The 12,528-nt window shown below is 36.8% G+C and overlaps 1 non-coding gene across 1 annotated transcript; it reads left to right on the top strand.

Annotated features, from left to right (window-relative positions):
• Positions 1-11,570: 11,570 nt before the first annotated feature.
• LOC128282685 (small nucleolar RNA R71) lies at positions 11,571-11,676 on the top strand. The gene has a single exon (XR_008273039.1). It is a non-coding gene; the product is annotated as a small nucleolar RNA R71 (small nucleolar RNA).
• The last annotated feature ends 852 nt before the right edge of the window (positions 11,677-12,528 follow it).

The following is a 12,528-nucleotide window of genomic DNA, read 5'->3' on the forward strand; positions in this document are numbered from 1 at the left end:
GTCTAATAAGAGGTTCAACACTAATAAATAAGATAGGATAATTAAGTTTATCCTTGAGTATTTATTAAGTTTTTAAAACTTACATGTCAGTGCTTTAAACTCCATAGGTATTGGATTCATCAAGAAGTTTAGGGTCTAAGCTTGTGAGCTTTGCATCATCAATCATCTTTTAAGTTGTGCATCAATATTTTGGATGTTTTATATTAGAAATTAGCATGTACACAACGATTTAATTTAGATTAGAATTTTATAAAATTTGATTTTTATTTCAAGTTATTTATATGATTTTAATCGAGCTCTAATTCATGGGTTGCTTTGAACGTGTTTATGGCTTGTATTATATGTTTAAATTAGGTTTTGAAATTGATTTATAAAGCTTTGGGACATATAGAAATGATACAGACATGTTTAGATATGATTTTGAAGTGTTTTTGGGACGTCTATTGGTGACGTCGCGACCTTGACTTCCAATGTTACGACCTCGCATTTCTCACATTGTGACTTCGCGCCTTGTTTTATCCCCTGTAGATTGCCTTGTCCCACTGCACTGTTTTCACCCCTTTTTACTCTCGAGGACTCATTTTTTACCTTTGACACTTCTAATCACCTATAAAATGATTCTATATGATTTTAAATTGTTTTAATTAAATTTTTATGATTTTACCAACATGTTTAAAGCTTGAAATTTTAAATAACTTTGATATTTTTGTTCTGTCTAGAGTACTCTAATAGCACCTTCCATTTGTACTGTACATCGGGATGGGTGAGAGAGGGGGGTTACAGTTATTACCTCTCCACCAGTTGTATATATTAATAATGTTATTGATTGAGTTTGTGTCATAAATCAACTCGACTCTAACTCAAGATTGATGGCAACACCATGAGAAACAATTGTAGTGCATTTAGTATTTAGTATTCGTAATGTGATGTATTTACGTGTTTAAATTTTATTTCTGATGGCCGCTAAACTAACTAAAAATTCGACTAAGGCAAGCGCACCTATCGAACAGTAGTATAGCTATGGTGAAACCAGAAATATCGTATCCACGAGGACTAAAAATACTAGTAATTACTATCTTTTTATTATCTAGCCTAAGAATTAAAGATGTTTTTCAAATTAAAATTAATTATGTAATTAACTAAGATTACGACAGAGATTAAAGTTGGAAAATACTTTTTAGAAAACCGATTGAGAAGACAATGCCCAAGGAAGAATCCACCTAGACTTCACTTATTACCTTTGAGTTAGACGATTTATTCACTTGACTTAATCCATAGAAATCCCTGATTTATGTTAATATCTCTCTCGAGACTAAAAACAACTGACTCTAGGTTGATTAATTGAAATCTCTTTCTAATTAAAACCTCTATTGTCGCATTAACTCGATCTATAAATTCACTTATTAGATTTGACTCTAATCCGGCTAATTTATGTCGTCCTATCTCTAGGATTGCATGCAACTCTACTTAATTATGAATGGTCTACTCTTAAACAGGAACTTTTGCTCCACTGAATAAGTACATCAAAAACCTAAATTAATATCCTGGAATATTAAAGCAAGGGTTAAATTCACAATTAAAATAAAAACAAGTATTTATCATCTAACTCAAATAATAATAAGACCCGTCTTAAGTTTTATCTCCTTTAGGTATTTAAGGAGTTTAGATAATAATAATAATAATGGAAAACATCTCAAATTCTGGAAAACAACAAAGCATAAAGGAACCCAAAGAACTCCTAGGAAATTGGATGGAAATCTTCAGTCTTGATGTAAATCCTGCCTCTGATGGCTGTCCTTGAGTATTTTCTACCTTCAACTCTGCATGTCCCTTTAATCCTCTTCTAGAGTCTTTAAATAGACTTTGGAATGCCCAAATTCACCTAAAATAAGCCTTTTTCGAGTAGAATTAGACTTAGGCTTGACAGGGACACGACCATGTGCCACGCCCGTGTGAAGGGGCTCAGGTCGTGTGCAATACTAACTTGGATTAATGTCGACACGGCCATGACACACAGGCGTGTGGTCTACCCGTGTGTCACACGTGGGTGTGTGGTTTACCCGTGTGAAAGTTCCTAAGCCATGTGCCATGCTGAATTAGGCCCATATTGTCTGATTTTGGCCCGTTTCTTGCTCTTTTCACCTTCCTATGCTCACCTAAGTGTAAAACATGAATTTAAAAGATTAGGAGCATCGAATTCAATAAAACCAAGGAAAAATCATCCATAAATATGCCAAGCAGGGGGTAAAAATATGTATATATTACGGTTTATCAAATATCCCAACACTTAAGCATTTGCTTGTCCTCAAGCAAAATCCTCAACTCACAATTAAAAGAAATCCTTCTCAACTTATAATTCTCATCAATAATGTTCAAAATAATCCAAAAGTAATCATACATTAAGAGCTTAACTATAAGAACATTAAAGTTTCAAACAATCCAAATTAAGCATTTCAATCATAAAATCGTAGGCATCCCCTTTTATCTAAGTAATCACCTTTAATTCCAAATTGACAAGGTTGACATCCTCACTAATGATTCACTCAAATCACTCAAAGAGTTTAAGGTTCAATAATTAAGCACTCAATAGTTAAACATGAAAAGTTATTTCCATAGGCTTGCATGAAAATCAAATCTCCACCACTATAAATGAGATGATACACAAATCAAAAGGTCTTTAACCGGGTTGTAATGGGGCTTGGGTTAAAGGTGTGGTAAAGGCTGAAAAAGGAGGTTATAATCGAGATTAATTTAAATACATTACCAAACTTCGAAAAAAAATAAATATAATCACTAAATTACAAACAAGCGCTAGAATTAACACTAACCAAAACTAATGAAGTGAGCTTTTCTTTTAATATAATGACTTTAACTTATCCAAGCTCTTCAGACCAATATGTAATTGAATGAATATACATTTTATTAAAGTACAACTATTTAATGGAAAGTAAATAATAAGAAATAATTCAGCAACTGGAATGAACGAACATAGTTAGGTAACTAATCAAATCAAATCTCGATAAAAAGGGAGTCAATGAGGAGGGAGAAACTCTTAAAGAATCAAAAAGGGTTAAGTTGAGGGTTACTATTAAGGGGAAAATCAAGAAATATTAGTTAAGGCTGAAAGGGGTTCATTAGGGGTCAATTATGTGGATAAACTTTTATAGGGTAAATGGGTTAAAAATTAAGTGCCTTTATCATTTTAGTATAGCAAATCAGAGGTGTAGTCTCGACATGTATAATCGATGCAAGTTCTAGAATAAAAATTCAATGTTTACACACTCGCAACTAATAAAATCTGTGAGCAAGAAAGATATATGCTCTAAAAGGCTCAAAATCTCACGAAAATTATGGGTATTTGATTTCAATCTTGTAAATTCAAACTTCAAGATAATACCTCAATTCAAGGAAACAACCTAGCAATTTTAATTCTCAAAAGTCAACTTATCATGCTTGATCCCCTAATGTCTTAAAGTTTAAACAATCAATGCACAGTTACCTGTGATTTAATTCAAGACATATCAATCAAAATCATAAATTAATCTAATTCTACTCTAATAATGATAAGAGAAAATTATTTGAGAACAAGATAAAAATTCAGGGATTTTCTGATAATCACATAAATAACCTCCCCACACTTAAGATGTATATTGTCCTCAATATACAAAGATAGATAAGAGTAATATAATCATAATATCAGAAGAGAGGGAGAGAAGCGAAATTGCCCTGAATTTTTGGATGTAATCCTTGAAAAAGCGGAAACGAGTTTAGAGACATTGAAAGTGATGTGTATGTGACATGTAGACAGATGTAAAAGTGGTGGTAGAGGTTGGGTTCCACAATCACAGTGCCCAGCGAAGAGGTTATCGTGGTGATCGGTGTTGTGGTGGTTATGGTTGTGGTCGAGTAGGACATGGTAGTCGTAGAAGATTGTTTGTTTATTCCTAAGTAGCACCCATCGACTGAACCTTGTAAAACTGCGATGCCATCAGTAATGTTTAGGGGATTTAAATCGATAGGGTTATTATGGTTGGTAATAATGAAATAACTAGATAAAAGGAAAATCAAATTATACTAATAAAAGTATTTTAAGAAAATGATAAATAAAGACAAAAAGAAATGCTAAAATAAAAATAAAATGAAAAGAAAAATAAATTGAAAATTAAATGGACTCAAAAGTTATCGTCGACAAATGGATCGTGAGGTGCTGGTGCTGGTGCTGGAGGCGATATGTGAAAATGTTGACAAATTTGTTGTAGAGTCGCCTCGATGCTGTCGAATTGCTGAGTGCAATATTGCTCAAAGTGATTAAGGTGGTTAGAATCTTCAGACAATGAAGCAGCTGCATGAACTGATTGGTGACTCGGTGGTGGCTGAGAAGGTGGGTCCTCCTAAAATGCAGGGATATTATCAGGAATATCCTTGGCTTCATCCTCATCGGTAGCTCATGCAAGTCGGTACTGAGGAGGGTTGAACACATGATGACGCTCAATCATTTGTATATGGAGCATACTTTGGATGCCTTGTGGGGACATCTGGCTAATGAGAGTGAGTGATGAAGACTGCGCCACTGTATTCAAGAGCCCAAAATATCGCACTAGACGAGTCACATATGGGCCGTTGTTGATGACTACCTTTCAGTGTTGTTCTGTCTGATGGCGAAAGGCAAGGGCAACGAAGTATGTGAGATCAAAAATATGCCCTTGCCTTATGCTCCACAGGAAGTATATGTCGTGAGTGTTGACGATGCTAGTGCTCTCTCGCCTCCCTATTAATGTGTGTTCCAAAAGGGCGTGGAGATAGCTCAGAGCTGAAGCTAGAGACGATGCCTTTGAATAGCTAGGATCATAAATGCCTGTAGTAGGCATGAGGTCTATCCAACACGATGAAGGTGAACGATGGATTTGGCAGTAGAGGTGGGGGAAATTGTCAGCCTCTATAGACTCATCGGTATAGAGTCCCAAGGCAGCTCCAAATTTTGGGACACTCAACTGACGTACTAGACCGCCAAGGCAGAATTGAACTATTCCTGGGTCGTCGTACTCTGCCATCACTGTCTGTAACTGCAAAGTCAAGCCGAGTTCCAAGGTGAACTCTAAATATGTCAGCTCGATGATATCAAAGAAGCGGTCTCACGGAGCGGTGGCAAGGAGTGCCCAAACTAAATCAGCTAGGTGGACCTGCTCTAATGCAGCTCAAATGATGCAACACCCCACATCAAGGGGTCCGACACGTAGAATCTGAAATAGTTCTTCTTGGGGCCATGATGGGAATTGAAGGAATGGGTGCCGTATTTTGGTAAAGGGACCCGACGAGGATGCAGCTTCTTTTCACTTTTTAGAGGCGGGGATGGAAGTTTTCTTTCCTCAAGTATTTGTCATGATGTACCTGAAATAGAAAACATTGTAACATGAATAGATTCGGCATAAGTGACATCCAATCAAAGACGGAAAAGCTTAGAAAATGCAAGATGGAAATTTAGTCCTATATGCGCCATCAACCAAACATGCGGAAACAAAAATTTGACAGTATGTAAAGTCAAATTAAGAGCATACGAATCTAAGTGGTCATAATAAGAGAAATTGCAACTAAGTTATCAAAACAACCCACTACACCTAATAAGCGAAAATGAAGGAACATCTTACGATAAGTAAAATAATTAAAAGCAGCATGGTCAAAGGTAGAGTAAGAATAAAACCAAAAACAAGCATAACCAAAGAAATATAACATTGAATCTAAAACTACAAAAATTAATCATAATAATAATGAAAATGGTAAGAATAAAAAGGAAAATAGAAAATATATAAAATAAACTATTAGCAAATAAAAGACATTAGAGGAAATGGGGGAAATGTGGTGAACCGACGCCGAGATGAGTGAACGGCGGCTAGGTGGTTGACTTGGTCAGTGCTGGCAAGGGGTGGTCAGAATAGGGGACAAGGTAGGAGTAGTGGCTGAGGTTTGTGTGAGGGAAAAAGAAAAAGAGGGGGTTATAGGGTTGAGCAAGGATGGGGAAAACGAAGAGAAGAAGAAATAAAGCGAAGGAAAGTGGAGTGTTGGTCGCTGAAAATTCGTCGTAGAGTGGTGGCTGGAGTGGAGAGATGAATAGTGGGGAAGATAATGAATAGTGCTAGGGGGTTTAAATAAGAAAGGGGAATTAGGGTTAGGGGGAATAAATTGAGGGCCACAATCGTGTAAGCCTCATTTTAGTTCACACGGCTGTGGCCCACGCCCGTGTGATAGTCTCCTAGCCTGTGTTTTTCGTGAAATCGTAGTCAGTGTCGCACACAGCCTCCAGGCACGTCCGTGTTTCTAGGCCGTGTGACCCACATGGCCGCATCGTATGGTCATGTGGTGCTTCCTTTGTTTATCGCATGGTTTTTGGGTACGACCGTGCCATCAGCCTGTGTTCTATCCTAACTTTGTTGAACGTTTCGATCTTTGGGTAAGTTCTCACAGGGCCTCAAGCACGCTCGTGTTCAGTCTTGTGTGACATCCACAGCTGCCTCGCACGGCCGTGGTGATTTATAGTAGGCCATGTCTCTGTTGATCTTTTTGGAAATTAAGGTGCAATTTTACCACAGTATGGGAAACGCCCGTGTCCTTTAACCGTGTGGTGCACACAGCCGTGGTTATTTATCGCAGCCCATGCTTCATCTTGTCTTGGGAAAAATGTTTATTCTGTTTTATCACGGCCATGGCCACGCCCGTGTCTCTTGCCCGTGAGGAGCCCAAGGCCTAAAGTACGCCCGTGTGCTAGGCCGTGTGTGCCGAAAATACCTGCAGTCAAATTATAAAAAATCAAAAATACAAACAAAATAAAGTTATTTAGTGAGGTTAGTGCTCGGGTTGCCTCCCGAGAAGTGCTTATTTAGAGTCTAAGCTCGACTTTACCTGGTAGGTATGTTTATTCAGGTTCGCGGAGCCGTAGCTCCTCTCCTTTATCTTTGAAATCCTCACCGGTATAAAGTTTAAGCCGATGTCCATTTACCTTGAAAGTGCCTTGGGTTGGGTGACTTACCTCTACTGTGCCATATGGAAAGATGGTTTGGACTACGAAATGACCTAACCATTGATTTAAGCTTCCTAGGAAACAATTTGAGCCTTGAGTTGTATAGCAGGACAAGATCTCCGACTTCAAACTGCTTGTGTTGTTTTAAACGAGCATCATGGCAACACTTCCTTGCTTCCTTGTATAATCATTAGTTCTCATATGCATTAGCTCGCCATTCATCTAACTCGTTTAGCTGCATCAGTCTCTTTTCACCTGCGAGTTTAGGATCAAAGTTTAGAAATTTAATAGCCTAAAATGCTTTATGTTCTAGTTCAAATGGTAAATGACAGCTCTTCCCATAAACAAGTCTGTAAGGAGATGTCCCTATGAGGGTATTAAAGGTTGTTCTATAGGTCCATAAAGCATCATCTATTTTTTTCCCAATCCTTCCTATTTGATTCTACAGTCTTTTCTAAGATAAGTTTAAGCTCTAGGTTAGGGACTTCGACTTGTCCACTAGTTTGGGGATGGTAAGGTGTAGCTGTTCTGTGGCAAACTCCATATTTCTTAAGGGTTTTATCCAATTGAGCATTATAGAAATGAGTACCCTTGTCACTGATAATTGCTCTAGGTGTTCCAAATCGAGAGAAAAGTTTCTTAAGGAATTTCACCACCACTCTAGCATCATTAGTAGGTAAGGCTTGGGCTTCCACACATTTAGACATATAATCAATGGCTACTAAGATGTATTTATTCCCAAATGAGCTAGGGAATGGTCCCATGAAATCAATACCCCATACATCAAATATTTTACATGAAAGCATGTACATTTGGGGCATTTCGTCACGTTTAGATATATTACCAGTTTGTTGGCATTTATCACAAGTAGCAACATACCTGTTGGCATCTTTGAATAGTATGGGCCAGTAAAAACTTGATTTGATTGTTTTATGTGTGGTCCTAGTTCCACTGTAATGTCCTTCAGTTGGTTCTAAATGGCAATGTTCCAATATCTTAATTGCTTCTAACTTCGTTACGCATCTTCTAATAACTTGATCTGCACATATACGAAACAAAAATGGATCTTCCCAAAAATAGTTTTTCACATCACTGAAGAATCGCTTCTTTTGCTGATGTGTCAACCCTTTTGGTATAACGTTAGTAGCTAAATGATTCGCAATGTCTGTAAACCAAGGTTCCTCATAGTCAGATATAGCAAAGAGTTGTTCTTCAGGGAATGAGTCATTTATCTCTTGTTCGTCAAGTCCTTTGAGATGTGAGTTTTCTAATCTAGATAGATGATCTGCTGCATGATTTTCTGTTCCCTTCTTATCTTGAATTTCTAGATCAAATTCCTGTAACAATAAAATCCATCTTATTAGTCGAGGTTTTGCATCTGTTTTAGTAAGAAGGTATCAGAGAGTTGAATGGTTAGCGTAAACGACAATTTTAGATAATATTAAATATGGTCTAAATTTATCGAATGCAAAACCCACAGCCAACAATTCTTTCTCAGTCGTCGTATAATTTTCTTGTGCAGTTGTCAAAGTTTTGCTAGCATAATAGATCGGTTGAAAGTGCTTGTCTTTCCGCTGTCCAAGAACCGCACCTACTACAAAATCATTCACATCACACATTAGCTCAAAGGGTAAATTCCAATTAGGTGCAACCACAATTGGAGCATTAGTTAATTTATTTTTAAGAGTATTAAAGGCTTCTAAATATTCTTGACTGAAATTGAAAGGCACATCTTTATCTAGTAAAGTCGTTAAAGGCTTAGCTATTTTAGAAAAGCCTTTAATAAATCTTCTATAAAACCCAGCATGGCCTAAAAAGCTTCAAATAGCCTTAACTAAACTAGGGGAAGGTAATTTCTCAATAGTTTCAACTTTCTCTTTGTCAACCTCTATTCCCTTGTTAGAATTTTTATGGCATAACACAATCCCTTCACGAACCATGAAATGACATTTTTCCTAATTTAGCACAATATTCATTTTCTCACATCTGATTAGAACTTGTTTTAAATTTTTGAGGTAAAGATGGAAAGAGTTACCGAATACCGAGAAGTTGTCCATAAATACCTCTATAATACCTTCCACGAGTTTATCAAAAATTGCCAACATGCATCGCTAAAAAGTAGCAGGAGCTTACATAAACCAAAAGGTATTCGTCAATGAGAAAACGTATCGTATGGACATGTAAATGTCATTTTCTCTTGGTCCTCAGGAGCTATTGGGATTTGGAATTAACCAGAAAGTCCATCTAGGAAGCAATAATACATATGCCCAGATAATTTTTCCAATATTTGATCAATGAATGGTAAGGGAAAGTGATCTTTTCTTGTAGAATCGTTCAATTTCCTAAAGTCAATACAAAATCTCCATCCCGTGACTGTTCGCATTGGAATTTATTCGTTCTTCTCATTGGCCACAACAGTCATGTCTCCTTTCTTAGGAACAAGCTACATAGGACTCACCCAAGAACTGTCAGAAATAGGATAAATAATTCTAGCATCTAGAAGTTTAATTACCTCAGCTTTTACGACTTCTTTCATGTTAGGATTCAATCGTCTTTGAGCTTGCACACAGGGTTTATATTCATCTTCCATTAAAATTTTATGTGTGCAAAAAGAAGGGTTGATCCCTCTTATGTCAGAAATCTTCCGAGCTATGGCTCTTTTGTGCTCCTTTAATACTTTGAGTAACTCGTCTTTTTCGGTTGGCTATAAATCTGAAGCAATAATCACTGGTAATGTGGATTCCAAGAAACGCATATTCTAAGTGATCTAGTAGTTGCTTTAATTCTAATTTAGGCGGTTCTTCAACAGAGGGTTTTAATTTTAATTCATTGTTGACCTCAATACCCTCGTAGTTCTTCTGTCTCAGTGAAGGCTCATTGGAATTTAGTTCAGCTTTTATCTTACCTATCGTAGAATCATCATCATTTACCTCCTCTCCTTGGGCAAGACATAGTTCCAACGTGTTCTTATGTACGATTTCTTGTAAAGAATCTTAAGTAGCATGATCAATAGAGTCAATAAAAAAACATGAGTCATCCTGCTCCCTAGAAAATCTCATGGCATCATAATTTTAAAAATAATCTCTTCGTCACCTACCCTAAGTACAAGTTTACCATCACCCACATCAATAACAGCTCTAGCAGTGGCTAAAAATGGATGACCTAAAATTAAAGGCACCTCAACATCCTCATCCATGTCAAGCACAACAAAATTAACAGGAAACATAAATTTATCTACTTTTATAAGTACGTCCTCTATAACACCCCTAGGATATTTTACAGATCTATCGGGTAGTTGAATACTCATCCTAGTTGGTTTAGGTTCCTCAAGACCAAGTTGCTTGAACATTTTGTAAGGCATCAGATTAATGCTAGCGCCTAAATCAGCTAGTGCCTTCTCAACATTTAAACTACCAATTAAGCAAGGAACAGTAAAACTTCCTGGATATTTTATTTTGGTTGATAGTTTATTTTAGAGTATAGCCGAGTACTCCTCGTTGAGTTTCACTGTAGATAATTCTTCAAACTTTCTTTTATTTGTTAAAAGCTCTTTCAAGAACTTTGCATATGTAGACATCTACGAGATAGCTTCAACAAAAGGTAAATTGATATGTAATTGTTTAAAAAGTTCAAGAAATTTACCGAATTATGCATCGATGCGGTCTTTCTTCAACTTTGCTGGGTATGAGATTGGTGATTTATATTCACTCAACACCGATTTTTCATTATTTTCGAGTTTTTCTTCCTCATCTTCTTTTCTATCAGCTTCTGGTAGCAGCTTCTTTTCAGATTCAGCTAATACTTTCCCACTTCTTAATGTAACTGCTTTCACATGCTCTTTTGGATTGAGTTCGGTGTTACTAGGTAGACTCCCTGGTGGTCTTTCTGAAATTATCTTAGCCAACTGTCCTATTTGATTCTCAAGCCCTTGAATTGATGCTTGCTGATTTTTAAGTGAAGTTTTAGTGTTCTGAAAACGAGTCTCCGCTACTTAAATAAATTTTGTCATCATCTCCTCAAGGTTCGACTTTTTCTCTTACTGGCAAGGTTGTTGTTGGAAGCCTGGAGGGTGGGTGGTCGTTGATTTCCTTGGCCTCCCCATGAGAAATTTGGGTGGTTCCTCCAACCTGCATAGTAAGTGTTACAATAAGGATTATTTTGAGGTCGAGGATTATTACCCATATAGTTTAATTGCTCGTTCTCAATGTTAGGGCCATAGGGTGGATATTCTGAATTGTTTAGTCTACCTCCACTTGCATCGCACTGCATTATTGAATGTACCTATGTAGAACCAAGTAAACCATCAATTTTTCTATTTAAAAGTTCTACCTGATTTGAAAGCATAGTAACCGAGTCGACGTTAAAAACCCTGAATGCTTTTGTCGGCTTTGTCCTCATGACTTGCCACTGATAATTATTTAGTGACATCTCTTCTATGAACTCATAAGCCTCTTCAGGTGTCTTATTATTAATAGTGCCACCAGCAGCTGCATCAATCATTTGTCTGGTCAAAGGATTCAAACCGTTGTGAAAAGTTTGAACTTGTAGCCAAAGGGGTAATCCATGGTAAGGGCACCTTCTCAATAGATCTTTGTATCTCTCCCATGCATCATAAAGTGTTTCTAAATCCATTGCACAAAAGAAGAGATATCATTCCTTTATTTAGCCGTTTTAGCCAGCGAAAAATATTTAAGCAAAAATTTTTCGGTCATTTGTTCCCAAGTGGTGATTGACCCTCGCGGTAATAAGTTCAACCACTGTTTAGCCTTACTCCTTAATGCGAATGACATCGTCAGAAACACCATTAATCTTAAAAGTATCGCAGAATTCTAGAAAATTTGCTAAATAAGTGTTTGGATCCTCGTTCTGCAAACCATCAAACTGAACAAACTGTTGTATCATTTGAATTGTGTTAGGTTTTAGTTCAAAATTATTTGCAGCAACAGCAGGTCTAACTATACTCGATTCAGTTCCTGTTAAAGTAGGTTTAGCATAATCATACATAGTACGAGGAGCAGGATCTTGATTTACTGGATTTGCAGCAACCACAGGAGGTAACGAATTATTCTCATTATCAGACATCTTCTCGGTTGTGGTATGGATATCGGCCTCTCGCTCTTCCTCTATTTATTGTAGACTTTTCCTTATTTCACTTCAGTTTCTGTGAGTTGTGCTTTCGATTTCGCTATCAAAAAGTAGAGGTCCTGACGGGTTGCTTCTAGTCATAAACTATAAAAACTTGCCAGAAGTAAAGAAAATAAAATTTAGTAATTATGAAAAATTAAAAACAAAATTAAATTGCAATAAAAATAAAGAATGACTAAAGAAATAAAAATTAAGCGTTCCTAATATCTTAGTCCCCAGCAACGGCTCCAAAAACTTGATGGTCGCTAAACTAACTAAAAATTCGACTAAGGCAAGCACACCTATCAAACAGTAGTATAGTTATGGTGAAACCGGAAATATCGTATCCACGAGGACTAAAAGTACTAGTAATTACTATCTTTTTATTATCT

Source organism: Gossypium arboreum, chromosome 10 (genome assembly GCF_025698485.1).
Source record: "Gossypium arboreum isolate Shixiya-1 chromosome 10, ASM2569848v2, whole genome shotgun sequence".
NCBI classification, from domain to species: Eukaryota; Viridiplantae; Streptophyta; class Magnoliopsida; order Malvales; family Malvaceae; genus Gossypium; species Gossypium arboreum.